This window comes from Rhipicephalus microplus, chromosome 2 (assembly GCF_043290135.1).
Source record: "Rhipicephalus microplus isolate Deutch F79 chromosome 2, USDA_Rmic, whole genome shotgun sequence".
Classification (NCBI taxonomy): Eukaryota; Metazoa; Arthropoda; class Arachnida; order Ixodida; family Ixodidae; genus Rhipicephalus; species Rhipicephalus microplus.
The window spans coordinates 288,408,395-288,424,186 of record NC_134701.1 but is presented as its reverse complement, the minus strand read 5'-3'; the positions used below and the strand labels follow the sequence as shown (position 1 = coordinate 288,424,186).

General features: G+C 45.4%; 1 protein-coding gene across 3 annotated transcripts in view; it reads right to left on the bottom strand.

Annotated features, from left to right (window-relative positions):
• Positions 1 to 15,792, bottom strand: part of cv-c (RhoGTPase activating protein) — a 557,988-nt gene that overhangs the window by 406,347 nt on the left and 135,849 nt on the right. For 2 of the 3 annotated variants that reach the window (XM_075882223.1, XM_075882227.1), the window contains exon 1: positions 11,299 to 11,625. The exons of the other annotated variant lie outside the window; for it this stretch is intronic. The gene's annotated coding sequence lies outside the window, so the exon portion shown is untranslated. Of the gene's footprint in view, positions 1 to 11,298; positions 11,626 to 15,792 lie in introns of those variants that run through there. 3 annotated transcript variants of the gene reach the window in all.

Genomic DNA, 15,792 nt, shown 5'->3' with positions numbered 1-15,792 from the left:
CCCCGCATGTCGGCCAATGGAAATGCACAGCTGTAGGGTCCTAGTTGCACTGGGGTGACTGCACAGCATCAAGACAATACAGATACTGTCAACATTATCGTGTAGCGATGATATACGCGTTACCATAGGCGCACGCACAAGGGGGGCGGGGGAGGGGGGAAAAGTATGTTCATACTGAATTAATAAGAAAGGTGGCGCTGCGACCCCTCCCCCCCCCCCCCGAAGTAGAACCCTGCGGACGCTAATGCTGGTAGGGTTACACAATCATAACGTGTTCGTGCAGGCCCGAGATCATTCTTTTTATCACGTGCATTATAGCCAAGAACAACGCAGGAACTAAAATATGATTTATACGCATCGAGTTCAAAACACAAGTGAAGAAAGTAGCGCGAAATGTCTTTGCTTCGGCAGAAAACTGCACCGGAACTATAGTACGCACTCGTTAAGACTCTTAAGTTTATATATATGGAGTGAAGCTTAGAAACAGCGATGCGATAAAAGATGCACCAGACTAACCTTGATGATATGTGTGGTTAAATGTGCTAAAACCACCATATGATTGTGAGATACGCTGTATAGTGGAGGGCTCCGGAAATTTCGCAGCATTTTCGCCTCCATCGAAAATGCAGCCGGGATTAGATCACGCGACCTGCGCGGACAAACTTTGGAGCCCGAGGCAAACCTTACTAAGTATGCACGATTCTTTTTTCCTTTCTCACTTTGCCCTCAAGGAGCCTCAGTGGTGCGGTAACGGCGCTCGGCTGCTGACGCGAAAGTCATTGGTTCGATCCCGGCGGCAGTATACTTCGACGGAGGCGAGATGCTAGGCCCTAGCATACTTACTGTGCAATGCCAGCGCACGCTAAGCAACACCACATAAATTTCCGGAGCCCGTTTTTACGGCGTGCCTCATAATCATAGCATGGTTTTGGCGTACTTCACCAGATGTTATTATTACGACAACTACAGCGGAATGCGGCCGCTGTGGTCGGGAGTCGAACACGCGCCCTCGCGCTAAAACACAGCGCGCGATATCCAACGTGCTAAGATATACCACGTCGGATGTTTCGCGCACCGAAGCAGAGCATCCTTTAAACGCTGCTGGCCGAGATCGTCTACAAGCGCGACGATGAAGCACTCGCATATTCTGAAACCAGCATGCTAAGCGACCGACGGCGAACGTCGACTAGGCAAAAAAAATAATAAAAATAAACGCCGCATTTAAGAACGAATCCGGGGCGCTGGGGGTCTCGCAGAAACTGCATCTGCCCGGCAAGCGGTCCCCGCATGGCTCCCATTTACTTCTCTTTAATCCCGAAAACGAGACAAACGAGTTTAGCACCGCCCGTGTTAGCAGGAAGTCGGGCAGGGTTGGGCCCCGCTTGTTCTCGAGCTTGTTTCAGCAGGGACGAATAAAAACACCGTCACGCCACCGTCGTCGAGGCGGCGTTCCAGCGCCCATATCATGCCGCCTCGCAAAGGTGGCGCCAAACGAGCAGACGCCACGATCTCGGCCACCGCTGCTACCCGCGGCTTTGTCACCTGCGCGCAACAAACTGACTCCTCCGCTTCGTCGTCATTGACATACTCATAGAACGCAGCGATGACCTGATCAGCCACAACGAGTGCGCAGCAAAGAAAGATCCGGAGGATAGAGGTGTCTCGTTCGCGTCATTTTTGTTGCACAGTCTCACTGAAGATATACGAATTACCAACTTCCCCGAAATGGTGCTCTCGTTAAAAGCTCATCCCACTCCTTTGGACAATCTGGTGAGGTCGCGTTTGCACGGATATTCCACTCTTTACCGCAATATCCGGCGAGAACCAACCAGACCGCCGAGCGACGGTCGGAAACACTGCATCTGTCCTCCGCCACTGCGGTATATAGTGGTCATGGCGTTCGAGTGTTGACCCGAAGGTCGCGCGTTCAAATCCCGGCCACATTTCTATAAAGACGAAATGCTGGAAGCCCACTGCTTATTATAACACCGTGTAGTGGAGCAAACGCACCGACGCGCCTTCGGAAGATAACGAAAAGCCCCGTGCTCTGCTTGCGCGACAGTTTGTACCGCCTTTGCCAGACTTGGCGCCGTACGGCCATTTTCCGTCGCGAGGCTCGTTGCGACTTCTCTGCTCGAACAAACGTCAGCGCACCCGGATAGCCGAATTTCCGGAGCCTTTTCCTTATACAGCGTCCTTCAGTGTGATAGTTTTGGGACACAAAACACCGACAATTATTATTAAAACTCTGCATTTGTCATTGGGCCCTATTTCGTCGGGTGTTGAGTTACGGTTATGAAATCAAAGCCCGCCTGGGCAACCATTATAGTCACTTTATATAATATATATATAACAAGTTCTGTGGGTGCGGTGCACATATAGTCAAGAAATGAAGGAGCACACTTAAGAAAATTGGCTACTTCACGTTTCGTCAGGCAGCGCATCCTGACGAAGGCCGTGCCACGGCCGAAAGGTAGAGTGAAAATATATATATATATATATATATATATATATATATATATATATATATATATATATATATATATATATATATATATATATATATATATATATATATATATATATATATAGTGGGAGTAATAATTCCATGGGCCAGTTAGTCTTCGTGAAGGTATGGGATATGGCACAACGGGAGCGTTGTCAACAAGAATAAATATATTTATTTCCCAACAGTTTCGGGAGGGGTCCTTCCTTCATCAGGGGATGAGTTTATATATATATATATATATATATATATATATAATTTGTCGCCACATGGGAGCGTCTTGCAGCGGCGAGTCCTCCCCCGTAAAACAGTTTTCGGAGCCGCCGCTCACGACCTGAATAAAACATTCATACTGTTAGTCTGCGGAAAGCCTACGCGGCCTCACGCCAGCGAAGGAAAACGGCGAACTACATTCAAATGTGTACCACCCCTATGGGTGACTTATTGTGGCCTTGGGAAAAGAAAAGCGACGTGGGAGCTCAAACAGTGCCACCCCCGTGTATACAAGGTTGCGTGTTTCATCACGTGACTTTCTTCTTGGGACTGCCGTCTTTTTTTTCGTCTCTCATCACTTTCAATCTGCTCCAGTGCACCGATAGGAATAATGGCAGAATTTATCACGTAAGTTTGCCAGATGTTACAATCATTCGGGCTCCTGCGGCATGCCAGGCCCGTGATCGAGGTTTCACGAACCGGACAGACAAGGGGAGGCCAGCGTCTCGCATACGATAGACTCATTGCATATCACGACGACCCGCCAACAGTACAAGCCATTCTGACACACTTTAACCACCTCTCACTGATCCTCGTTCAAAAGAATTTGCAATTGTATGGGGCCACTGTTACTAGACACACAACTTATAGGACACTTCTCAAGAAGCCTCGATCCATTTCGCGATTCTATATGGTGTAGCCAGGTGTTCTGTGGTGTAGCTGCGAAGTGCGGCAGTTTTATTGGCCGCGAGATCGAGCAGAGTCGCCGTCTGGCGGCAACTGGCCGAAACGGGTGAAGTGTGGATTGCTCCTTGCTTCGTCTGCTAGCTGCACGTCGTGCTTCTATGTGCGCGTACGTCATGCACGTTCTCAAAGTGTGATTTGTCCGGCCATGTAAGCGCGAGTGCAACTGTTTTTACGTATGCCTGAAACGACGTACGAAAGCATTTGGTTTTTCTCAGCTGCTAATGCTTATTACTAAGATTGGCAAGTGCAACCTTCCAGAGTGCTGTTTATTGTCGTCGTACCCTCTATTCAACTGAATAATTTCAGAGTGGGTGCTGCATTCTGTTTTTATCGCGTCGCAAAATGATCTTGGCATCCTCCCAAAACACGAGAACTATTAAATGCTGGGTGAACGCAGCGTTTTATAGCGACTCGGCTGTAAAAAAAAAAAAAAAAGACTCTACCAGGTCATGCCCTTGCGCGCTGTTGGTAGGTGTACGACTACGACACTGTAGTTTAGCGATCATGCGTGGAGCCTTAGTTCTGTTTATCTGGCCATTTTACCACTACGTGGAAATATTACTATCACATAAACTATGAGACTTCTGTACTTACGCTCTACTTAAAACAGTTACCGTGACCAACCGTGTGCTTTGATTTGAACGTTTGAAAGAGCCCTGACATTGAAAATTATTTCAGACGGCATGCCTTTTACATAGTGCTGTATAATTTCACTGAGAATTTTATCTTTTTTTAAATTGTTCTCAGCGTTTGTGTGGCATTGTTAGTGACCAACAGAAGAGAGTGGTCCCTTTTTGTCTAAAAAAAAACTTGCTTGTCCCGTTAATCAAGTCTTTGTTGTAGCACTGCCATGCACGTAATTCATCGATGAAAGCTTTCTACCGAACTCTTATATAAGATTTTTTACAGGTGCCAGAACATGTGCGTACACGTGGTAAACGCAGTGTAGCGCAAAGCACCGTCAGCCACTAAGCTTTCCCAATTAGACCTATGGACTGTCCCACATTTTGTGGTGAACAGATTGAGAAAAAAGAATCATACGCGTATAAGGTGCGAACGGTGGTACTGAACGAATCGCACAGATATGCGGGCCTTCTACGATCTTTCTTTCTCTCTTTTTTGTAGTATGCAGATGACAAAGATGTAAATGAGTAGTTCAGTCGCGGTACAGCAGTGCGTAGCAGGCGGAACACAAGCTAACCACGTACGAAGAACACAGCGAAGGCGTGATTTAGTGCGAAAGCGTGAAGAGAGTCACCCAGGGCGAGCATCTTTATGAAAGGCAGATAGCGCTTAACTCGAGGGTGATGTTAGCGTTTCATGTGAGTCGTGCACTGATTCAGTAGAGAAGAGCGTAGATATTAACAGTAAACTGTAGTCAATGCACTTTGTCTGCCGACAATCGGCTCAGACCACACGCAACGAAGCACCGTTTATCCCCACTTGCGCGGGAACGATGCTGCCACCTACAGCCCGATCTCGCCGCGAATAGGCGTAGCTGCGCAGCGCCTTTCGCGGAACGCGCCCGACCCGCGGCACGACAGCAAGTTCGGCTACTTGATACAAAAGCATCCTTGAAGCAGCGCTAAAAGACGGAGAGACTAAGGCGGTACAAACACGGAGGACGGGCGCTGCTGTCCTGTTCGTACCTTTTCAGTCTATAACAACGTCTTTTAGCTGCCTCTGCATGACGATACCTCCTCAGTGCCGTAGAGAGCTCTACAGTGCGTAGATGTTGTGTCGCCTCTAAGGAAGGTTGCTCGCCTCCCACCCTCACAAGTGGGAGGCGACAGACATTCATTCCAGGCGGATTTCGGAACGCCGCCACCCGCTCAAAGCTCAGCGTACCCGCCATCGCGTTTGGAACGAACGCGACCGATTTGAGTGCAGGCGGGAGTGTTGTTCGTCGGCTCAGTGGTGTGTTTGGATGACGCTAGCGCCGCCTTGTCGGGTACGCTAGACAGGGCTTGGCCCGAACGGCATCAATGGCAAACGCGTAAAGGAAAAGGCTAGACTCGTGCAGCAGCTTCGTAAAAACTCAAAACAGCGAGCGAGGACACGAGCGTCGTCTTCTTTTTTATCTCGTCTCTTTCAAGCACTTGGCGAGGGAGATTGTAGGTTATCCGAACCGCGAGACAGCCGCGTCGGAGCTGTAAAAAGGCAGCCGAAAGAGCGTCCCGGGAAAAAGCTACAATTCGCTCGTTTCGAGGAGCCACAGGGAAAGCGACATGCTTGTTATCGGCAATAAAGAAATAAGAAAGAAGCGACGCCAGCCGCGTCAATGACAGCCACCAGTTGGATCGCAGCTGCGCCGCGTGACGAAACCCGTGCAGAGGTAACGCCACTCGGCGACGGGAACCCCGAAATCGGCCCGTCATAAAATTGAAGAGGAAAAAAAAAAAGTAAGAAGACCGCTTGGATTTTATCTCGACATGCCCGAACAGCACCTTCGCACGGCGCTCTCCGCATAAAACCGCTGCACGCCGATGGCAGCCTTAATGCGGCCAATGGGAGAGAAAGCGGCTCTTTACCGTAGTGACGACGTGTCCGTGACCTTTCAGGCGAGTTCAAGCAGTTTTGCGGTGCGAACGCTAAAGTGGCCCGACAAGCGGCGTTCACCCGCTGCCGCACGCTAATCGCGCCAGCGGACGAGGAGGAAAGACAGAAGACGATCGCGAGCACTGACCGTAAACTGCAGACAACGGCATTTGACATAAAGAAGATTCCGTATACTACAAGTGCCGCACTTTCTCACAAATAGTACAAAACAGGAATCGATGGAACGCATCAGTTTGCATAGGCCAAGTCCCACTCATCCGAAAACCAATATTTTATATTAAATATTCCTGCCGGAATTTTAGACCAGGAAAGGAACTTTGATAATGACTATCTGACGTCAGAGATTATACGCAAATTGCACGTATTTGAGCTGTTTCATTCTGTCTGTTTTGAGGCCGACACGCTACAAATATTACAGGGCTATACTACGCTCAAATGCGAAGTCGGCTCTGGCTCGCAATCGCTCAGTTACAAAGCCGAGCTGACGACACAATCATGATCTTGCGCTAGTATACATACGCCTTTCGTGATCGTAAAGCTGCACAGCTCTGCTATGAGGCAAATCAGCTCGAAAAAGAAAACTTTGGCGAGGTTGCTTTCCTAGAGACACTGACTTTGTAGGCACAAATTCCCTGACAGCACCAGACTATTGCGTCCACTTCTGAAGAAGTTATCAAAAACGTTTTCGATAACTCATTGCATCTACACAATATATATATATATATATATATATATATATATATATATATATATAATAAGGGATAGAAGTGTATACCTGACGGCTCGTTGTTTTTCCGTGTTTTGACACAATATTAATCAGACAGTAATGCCAAGGATCCTTGGCCTTACTGTCTGTTAGATCTCATATATATATATATATATATATATATATATATATATATATATATATATATATATATATATATATATATATATATATTCGGTTCCTGAGCACGGCAAGTTATCTTTTCACCCACTTTTCTTCATATTTACATTACGATTCGGTCTAATATCTTCCTTTATACTTTCCTTGGCATTATTGTCTGTTAAAGCTCATTTATATTCTGTACAAACACGGAAAAACGAGCCCTTAGGTATCTTTCCTTATATATATATATATATATATATATATATATATATATATATATATATATATATATATATATATATATATATATATATATATATATATATATATATAAAAGACAGTAATGCCAAGGAATGTACAGGGGAAGTTATTAAAACCAATGGAATGTAAATAAGAAGAAAGAAAAGTGGATGAAAAAATTACCAGCTGTGAGCAGGAATCGAACCTACGACCTTCGAATTACGCGTTCGATGCTAACTAAACACGGAAAAACGAGCCCTTAGGTATACACTTCTTTCCCTTATTTTATATATATATATATATATATATATATATATATATATATATATATATATATATATATATATATATATATATATATATTTAAATTGACATATACCAAATTTTGTGCTAAATGACGTGAACGGACGATGGATGACACGTCCAAACATTGTAATCATGGTATTGATGATTGATTTATATCTGGCGCTTCACGCCCCAAAACCACCATATGGTTATGAGAGACGCCGTAGTGGAGGACTCCCGAAATTTCGACCCCCTGGGGTTCTTTAACGTGCACCCAAATCTGAGCACATGGGCCTATAGACATTTCCGCCTCCATCGGAAAGGCAGCCGCCCCAGCCGGGACTCGATCCCGCGACCTGCGGGTCAGCAGCCGAGTACCTTAGTCACTGGACCATCGCGGCGGGGCTTCCATTCAATATATTCCATTCGCGTATTGTTAGCGGGGAAAACGAGTTCCCATAAATGCCGCTATTTGAGGAATGTTCTTGCAGACTATACTTGTTCTTATAACGAGTAGGGCGCGACTGTGAAAGTGTGACGCACTTAGACACGTGTACCTTGTAGTGGCCACGTAGCAACTGGTACAGGAACTTCGGGTACACCTCTTTTGCCCTAGTAGTTGTTTATCAATGCCAGAAGAAGCGAGAAGCTTAGTGGGAGAATATATACGTTTGAACTTGTTGTGTACAAACCGTATGGATTTGCGTTGCACTGCCTCTAATTTACCAATACTCTTTAGTGAGTAAAGAAACCAAACTAGGCTGGCACATTCTAATACCGGTCTTACGAACATGGTGTAAGCCAAGAGTTTTGCGGGCTCTGGTGCAATTCTCAGTCGTCTATTTAGGCAGAAAAGTTTACGAAGTGCGGCCGCAGTGGCGTTAGCTATGTGTGTGTCCAATCTCAGGTCAGATGTTAATGTAATGCCCAAGTACTTACGCTGCACAACATTAGTCAGCGTTTAACCATGAATGGTGTAAATGAATTGCGATGGATCCTGTTTACGTGTTACCGTCATAGCTGCAGATTTTTTAACATTAATAGACATTCGCCACTTAGCGAACCAATCCGCTAGCTTGGTTAGATATTCGTTGAGGTTAATGTGGTCTCTGAAGCTGTTTATCTGCTTATAAATAATACAGTCGTCTGCAAGCCGCTTGATATTACAGTCAACACCTGTTGCACTGCTCTAATCCCCGATGATGATAATGCCGCTCCTCGTCCTCTACACGATTTGCAACAACTCTTGTTTCATAAGTCTTTTGCCACGCTACATTACATAGGATAACGCGATTCCTCGCCCGACTTGGCGCATGTATAGTGTCCTTGCACACGAGTTTCAAGCACCAACGTGGCTGTGTGGAAGAATACCCGACTTCCACGCTGAGGACCCGGTTTTCTATGCCATTCCAACCTGGCTTGTTGTGTTCTCGTTTCATTATTTTTTTTTCGTGTCTATCGGCGGTTGCGCCACCGACGGCGACGCCGCTCAGCTCAGAAACGGGCGCCTATGCTCTATAACATGCTGAATACCTTGACAAGCATTTCAATAAGCCAATGACTATATCTCAGCAAACAGCTGCCCGTAAACGGGTGCGTATATATGCACAAACTGTTAGTGTATTGTCCTCACTGAAAGTAATTGTTAAGTGCATCTATACGTCGCGGCTTGCCTAGAAAGCAATTAGCCCCGACCTAATGTACGGTTGCCTTATATTCAGAAGGACAGTGCAAGTAATGAACCCTAAATATACAAATTCCCTTGAAGAAAAGCCACGGCTACTGCTTACTCAAATACACTGAATCGGCGAGGCAACGATTGAACACATATAAGGGAAAGAAAATTTCCTTTCTAACAGTGTCTTTTCGTCGTTTTACGGAACAATTCGAGGCACTAATTATTATTCATTCCGCAGCTCCCTACGTTAAAAGTGACACATTTGTAGTGATAAAGTATAGTGATTAAAACAGGCACCTAACTAGTGATATAGCAAACAAGCAAGCTTTATAATTCCGGCACTAGCACTAATAGCCCCTGGAGATGTTTATTGATTTCTTGGCTTTCACGTGCTTGAACAACCGACTTCTTTATGAGGCACTCAGGGGGGGTCTTTGATTACTAGATACACCCAACGACAGCAGCGCCCTGTTGCAAACTCGCGGCCATCTACTTAATGCGCGCGTGCTCGTAAGAGCCCGAAGGCCGGCACGCGACACTGCCTTGAATAACGGGAAAGACCATTCCGCTGAAAGGTGGCGCGACGCACGAACGCTGCAGCGCTTCGCCGACATCGGGGAGCGCACTTCGCGTCGGCGTTCACGTTGTGTTTCCGATGGAGTACTTCCGAAGTGCAACAGATGATGGAAAATGGCAAACATAGCAAAGCGGCTGCTCGTGAGTCAACGACATCCTAACCTCTCCAGAAAATATATATATAGTCATTTAAGATAACATATTTTATTTCAGACAACGACAAATAACAAGTGTACATTTGTCATGTTTAAGACGGTGACAAAAAGGCACGAATGCCTGACTGAGTGTCACACCCCTATCTAGACGCATAACTCAAACAACAAAAGTGGTTACAGGGCAATAGATGAATACATACATAAAATTATATATACAAGAAGAGACAAGCAGGCTTGTCCTGTCGCGCCGTGGGAATTCACAGAATAGGGTTAATGCTGAAGTACATAGCGAAAGCATTCTGAACTCGTGGACGGCAACTTACCCCTGCCCATAGTGTACAACCATTGTATGTTTTTTTTTTTTTTCAGCATACGGAGCTCAAATTCGGCGATCATAACAAAGGACCTCGAGAAGACACTCGGGGTTCGATGGAGCGAAAACATCATAGACGTAATATTAAGAAAATGAGTCAGCGAAGAAGCATGGGTAGCCGAAATGCTTACTGCCACTAAAAGAAAAAAAGTTGACCTGAGCGGACCACGTAATGAGTAGAACAGATAACCGATGGTTGGTGAATGCGAAAAAATGGATACCGTGGTATGGGAAACGCTCCCGAGGGCGGCAGTTAAGATATTTGTGGCGGTGACATAATGTTCGCAGACATAAAATGTGATCAGTTCGCTCAAGACAGAGTAGACTAGAAGTCATTAGGAGAAGCCTTTGTTCCGAAGTGGACACAGCATAAGCAATTCACTACACACCCACCTGTACGAACCACCCCTTCTAGTGAACATCGCCCATGGTGTGAAACCTTTCGCCTAAACGAAATAAACTGCATACTCATCGATGAGAACGCGTAGCTAGATTTTGTTCAATTAATGCTACCAGACGCACAGTATTTACTTCTAAGCGTGTCCCTCACTAAGGCAAACATATTGTGGACACAATATATCCTTTAAACTCAAAATGTAAAGATAAGAAACACGCCTAGAAAAGACCAGAACCTCTCTTCTAACGGCCACGAAATTCTTCCAACGGCTACGGTAATTTTATTTTGCGCGATCTTTACAGGCACCGCCCAGACTGCACCTAGGCTATACCACAGGCACACATTTCACATCCTGTGCGACTGTTTTCGGATGCAAAACGCTGCTCACCGCAAGCGCTAAGCGCTCTGCGCTCCCGGACGAAATGATCACGCGCAAACAGGCGAACTTCTCCTAGAAACACCTCCGCCCACGCAGACGAGGCGCGCGTTCCACGCTTTTATCCTTTTTTTTTTTGGGGGGGGGGGTGAGAGGGCTGACATGTTTTGGCACCGCGCCTACAACCACGTGCGCCTACAACATGCAAATCGAGCGCCGCGCAGAACGAAGCCGGCCAGGGTGGTTGCCTTTTAAAGTGATGCAACAGGTGAGCCCGGCATGCGGTGGGAGCGAATGTGCCGACGCCATACGAAGGGCAACTCACCATGTGACGCTGGTGACGGTGACGTGAAGACGTGTATCCGCATGAAGGTGCATCTAATACAGCCGCCACCTGTTAAAAGCCAGGCGAATTTTCCGACGAGGAAACGAGGATGACCTTTCGCACACAACACTTCGGTTTGAAGCCGCTACACTTCACTTCAAAACACGCACGCAGAAGTGCGCCACTGCTAGTCGACACCGAACACAGATCCGAGTGCCTTTTAGCCGCAGATCATGAGTGTATTGTCGGATGACAGCACTCAATGGCCAACCACAAACATCAGCAAGAGACGAAAACTTCACCAGCCGTCCGCCACGGCGGCATCAGCGAAAGTGTTGCAGGTGGCGCCCCAAGCGGGGCGAGAGTGAAGCAAAAAAGTATACAGCGCGTATTTCCGGTAGAGCCTACTCCGGCAGCTCGGGGGAGATCGGGTGAAGTTCCAGCGGCGGCCTCGCGGCCTGCAGAAGGAAAGCGTGTGAGAGAGATGCCTCTCTGCTAGCGACGGCAGACTTGTTGCTCATTCGGCGCTTCTTTCGCCAGCTTCATTAGTCGTACGGCCGTACGTAAGGTCCTTTCGTGAAGACGCTGAGCGGGACGTTTCATTATGAATAACGCCACGAAGATGTTGGCCGGGCTTCTCGTAAAAATAAAACAGTAGCACCAATCTCTTAAATAGAACCAATTGTTCCGCAAGTTTTCTGCCGCTCTTTAGGGCCCTCAATGAATACTGATGACGGGGCATCTTACAAGCACCGCAGGCTCCAGAAGTGGTCCGCAACTCGACCATCCGTGGACTATAGGTTGCTCCGGGGTGGCTCTCAGCCACGTCTCTTTAATGGACAGACGCTTAATAACCTAAGCATAATGAATGCTCTCGCATAGCCGAAGATGGTTATCAATTAAACGAAGTGCCGTCAATTAACAATGACAAATCACAACGCATTATTTCAGTTTGCTTTGATAAGTGCGTATTCACGTAACAGAGGCAAAGAGAATGAAATGGCTCGAATTAAAAGGCCATTTATCACTCGTTCGTTTTGAGGCGCCTTAAGTTCTCAGAAAACGAGAGACATATATTTAGCTTAGGCAAATCAGATACGTTTACGAAGCCGGCGAGCTAATGAAAGCCCATGCCTATACTTAAAAGCACCAAGCTCACGTTTGACCGACATGCAGTGCGAATATTCACCTAAGAAGCCGGAGATAAAACTTATCAACACTTTACGGAGTGTCACTCGAAACTTGATACAGTATCTCTTAAAACGGGTTTACGAAAACTAAGAGTCGAACATGAAGAAAACAGGCCGACAGGACGAAGGCTTGCCATCAAAAATTGGCCGAAAGTTAGCTCTTTTCCTTGTCTTCGTCATGTTTCTGTAATCTGTATGCTGTTTGCGTATCATGCATTAACATGAAGACCATGCGCTTTAACTCTTTGCAACACGATGTTCACATATGAAGGCATTCCCGCAACTGTTGGCAAGGCCACGAACACTGAGCTTACGGTTAAATAAGCATTCGTGTTACCTAACGTTCCTTCATCCCTTTCGGACCCAAAGAAATTCCAAGAAGGAAATCCGGTTGAACTTAATTCAGACTTACTTATTTTGCTCCTGAGCGTGCAAAGAAACAGCAAATAAAGTTAATTCATACGAAGTGTGGAAAAAAACCAAAATTTTTACTAATGACGCTTAATTATGTATAATTTACAGAAGTGATGCGCTTGTTAACCACCATTTACAACACATATAGTAAATAAAAATTCATTACGATTTCATCAGTGAACCTTGAGTATTTCTAACACACATACTGAGTAAAAATAAACAACATAAATATTTACGAGGACGGAAAGGCGTTTGCTGGGAATTTTCAAACCCGCCACGCGTCATAAATGCCCGACGTGGTGCACCCGGTTATTTAGGTTAACTCTACGCGAGAAATGATGTTTGATGGCAAAAAAAAATTTGGCAGATCCCAAGTGCCTTAATTGGGAATCGATGTTATGTGGACCAAGCGGGTGGAAGGTGACTGTGCTGTAAATTTTTTATTGAGTTAGACGTTGCGAAGTGACACTACAGAGACTTTACAAGTGCACGCACAGAGACACATTATAAACATCCGCATATGTTTTATATGACCAGTTGTTCACAGTTGCGAATCGATGCCAACAGTAACATGGATATTCGCAAGACCAGAAGCAATAAGCAGATATGAAGCACTAATGTTCGGGAGGATGGTAGGCCAGAAAACTTCTTCATAAATCCACTTCAGCGGATTGCACCTAACTAGAATTGATGTGAACCCGACGTGACGACTGGATAGCATACATGTACATTTGAAATGTTTAAAAAATTGGACAGCCAGCCCTCCGACGACTATCGATGTTTCACGAGTATTAGGGTCTATTTGAGAAGTAGTTCCGAGACCAGGCATGGCTCTGTGGCAGAACACTTGATTGCCGCGCAAACTGCTGAGGTGCGATTCCTTCTGAGACCCTGACATTCATTCTTTGCTCTCCTGGGGTCAACGCTGCCGATGTCACCTTTTTCTTGACGCTGCTGGCGCTTTAAATTTACTCATGTCTGTTCTCACCGTTTTTGGGTATAGATAGATAGATAGATAGATAGATAGATAGATAGATAGATAGATAGATAGATAGATAGATAGATAGATAGATAGATAGATAGATAGATAGATAGATAGATAGATAGATAGATAGATAGATAGATAGATAGATAGATAGATAGATAGATAGATAGATAGATAGATAGATAGATAGATAGATAGATAGATAGATAGATAGATAGATAGATAGATAGATAGATAGATAGATAGATAGATAGATAGATAGATAGATAGATAGATAGATAGATAGATAGATAGATAGATAGATAGATAGATAGATAGATAGATAGATAGATAGATTGATTGATTGATTGATTGATAGATAGATAGATAGATAGATAGATAGATAGATAGATAGATAGATAGATAGATAGATAGATAGATAGATAGATAGATAGATAGATAGATAGATAGATAGATAGATAGATAGATAGATAGATAGATAGATAGATAGATAGATAGTATTAAAATGCTGCGCGTTTAAAATATTTCCTTCACAATTAGCTGTGCTTGCACGAAGCAATGACCTCAAGTGGGGTAACCTGGTCCGGTTATGCCACTTCTCGGTAAACTTTTTACAACGCACGATCATTTTGGCGAAGGCAGTTCACCGTTTAACGAGACGCTGAGCTTAAGAAGTTTTGAGCAGAATTTTGAAATGCTGTTTCTTTTTTCAGCTTTTTATGAACGCCTAAACGACAGATAACTACCCCATGTATTTGAATGGGTAGTTCAATTCGTCTCACTAATTACTTTGTAACTGTTAGTAACAGCGCTGAAATCCAAAATAATCATTTAACGCTTCCACTGCTTAGTTTGGGTTTGAAACCATGGCACTAAATGCAAATTTCGCGCGTTCATGATGATAAGACTGACAGACAGATAAAAGCATGGAAACATATCAGTAGTGTTTGTTTATCACTGTGGCTGCTTTCAATTTAAAAAGTCACAGCTTTGCTACAAAAGCGAATCAATGAACACGATAGCAACAAATCGCAAGGTCACGCTCGGAGTGGCAAGCAGATCTAAACGTGCTCCGCGTTTCTCACGCACAAATGACGCACGAAACGTACGCACAGGTACAGATGAACGCGAATAAGCGCCTCAGTTGTTACTTCGCTGTGTCTGAAAAGCGTGCCTTTTTCGCAAACAGAGGCTGTGCACCAACTGCAGTGACCATTGTTCGCCCGGTAACTACGACAGAAACCTTCTAGTGAAAGCCCAACGCCAGCCAAGACGTACGTTCATAACCGCCGCGAGATAAGGGCGTGCGAGCAAGCGCCCACCTTCTCCATTCTAAGGGGCAAAGTACGCATAGTTCCCCCCCCCCCCCCCCCCCGAGACGCCCAACACCTGCGGTGACAGATATAAATAGCTTGCTGTTCGAAGGATGAAGGACGTGCTGCTCGGTGGGTCACTGGTTAACACCTCGTCTTCACGACTTAGAGGTTCTACGCACGATTACGCGCAATAGTCTTTTTCAGAATTTTTTTTTCTTTCTTGCGTTTTCATATTTATATAGATACGTATACATATACGGTGAGTGACGGCGACGCCGACGTCGACACTGACGCCAGCAGCGAAATCCAGAAGAGAGTGTCCATGTACTTGCTATCGCAATAAAACAATGCCGTACTGATCTATACATGCGATTATACCGAAAGGCGTACTCGGAGGGATAGTTAACATATGAGGTGCCTATCTTGACCATGGCAGCCGCTTTCCTACAGGAAGCATGATACACGCTAAAATCCACATTTCAGCGAAAGCTGTTATGAGATCACAACACAGGTCACGCACGGCGCTATAGTTGAGCACCGCTGCCGCCACCGCCGGTGTCCATAACCACTATCACACAAAATAAGAAAA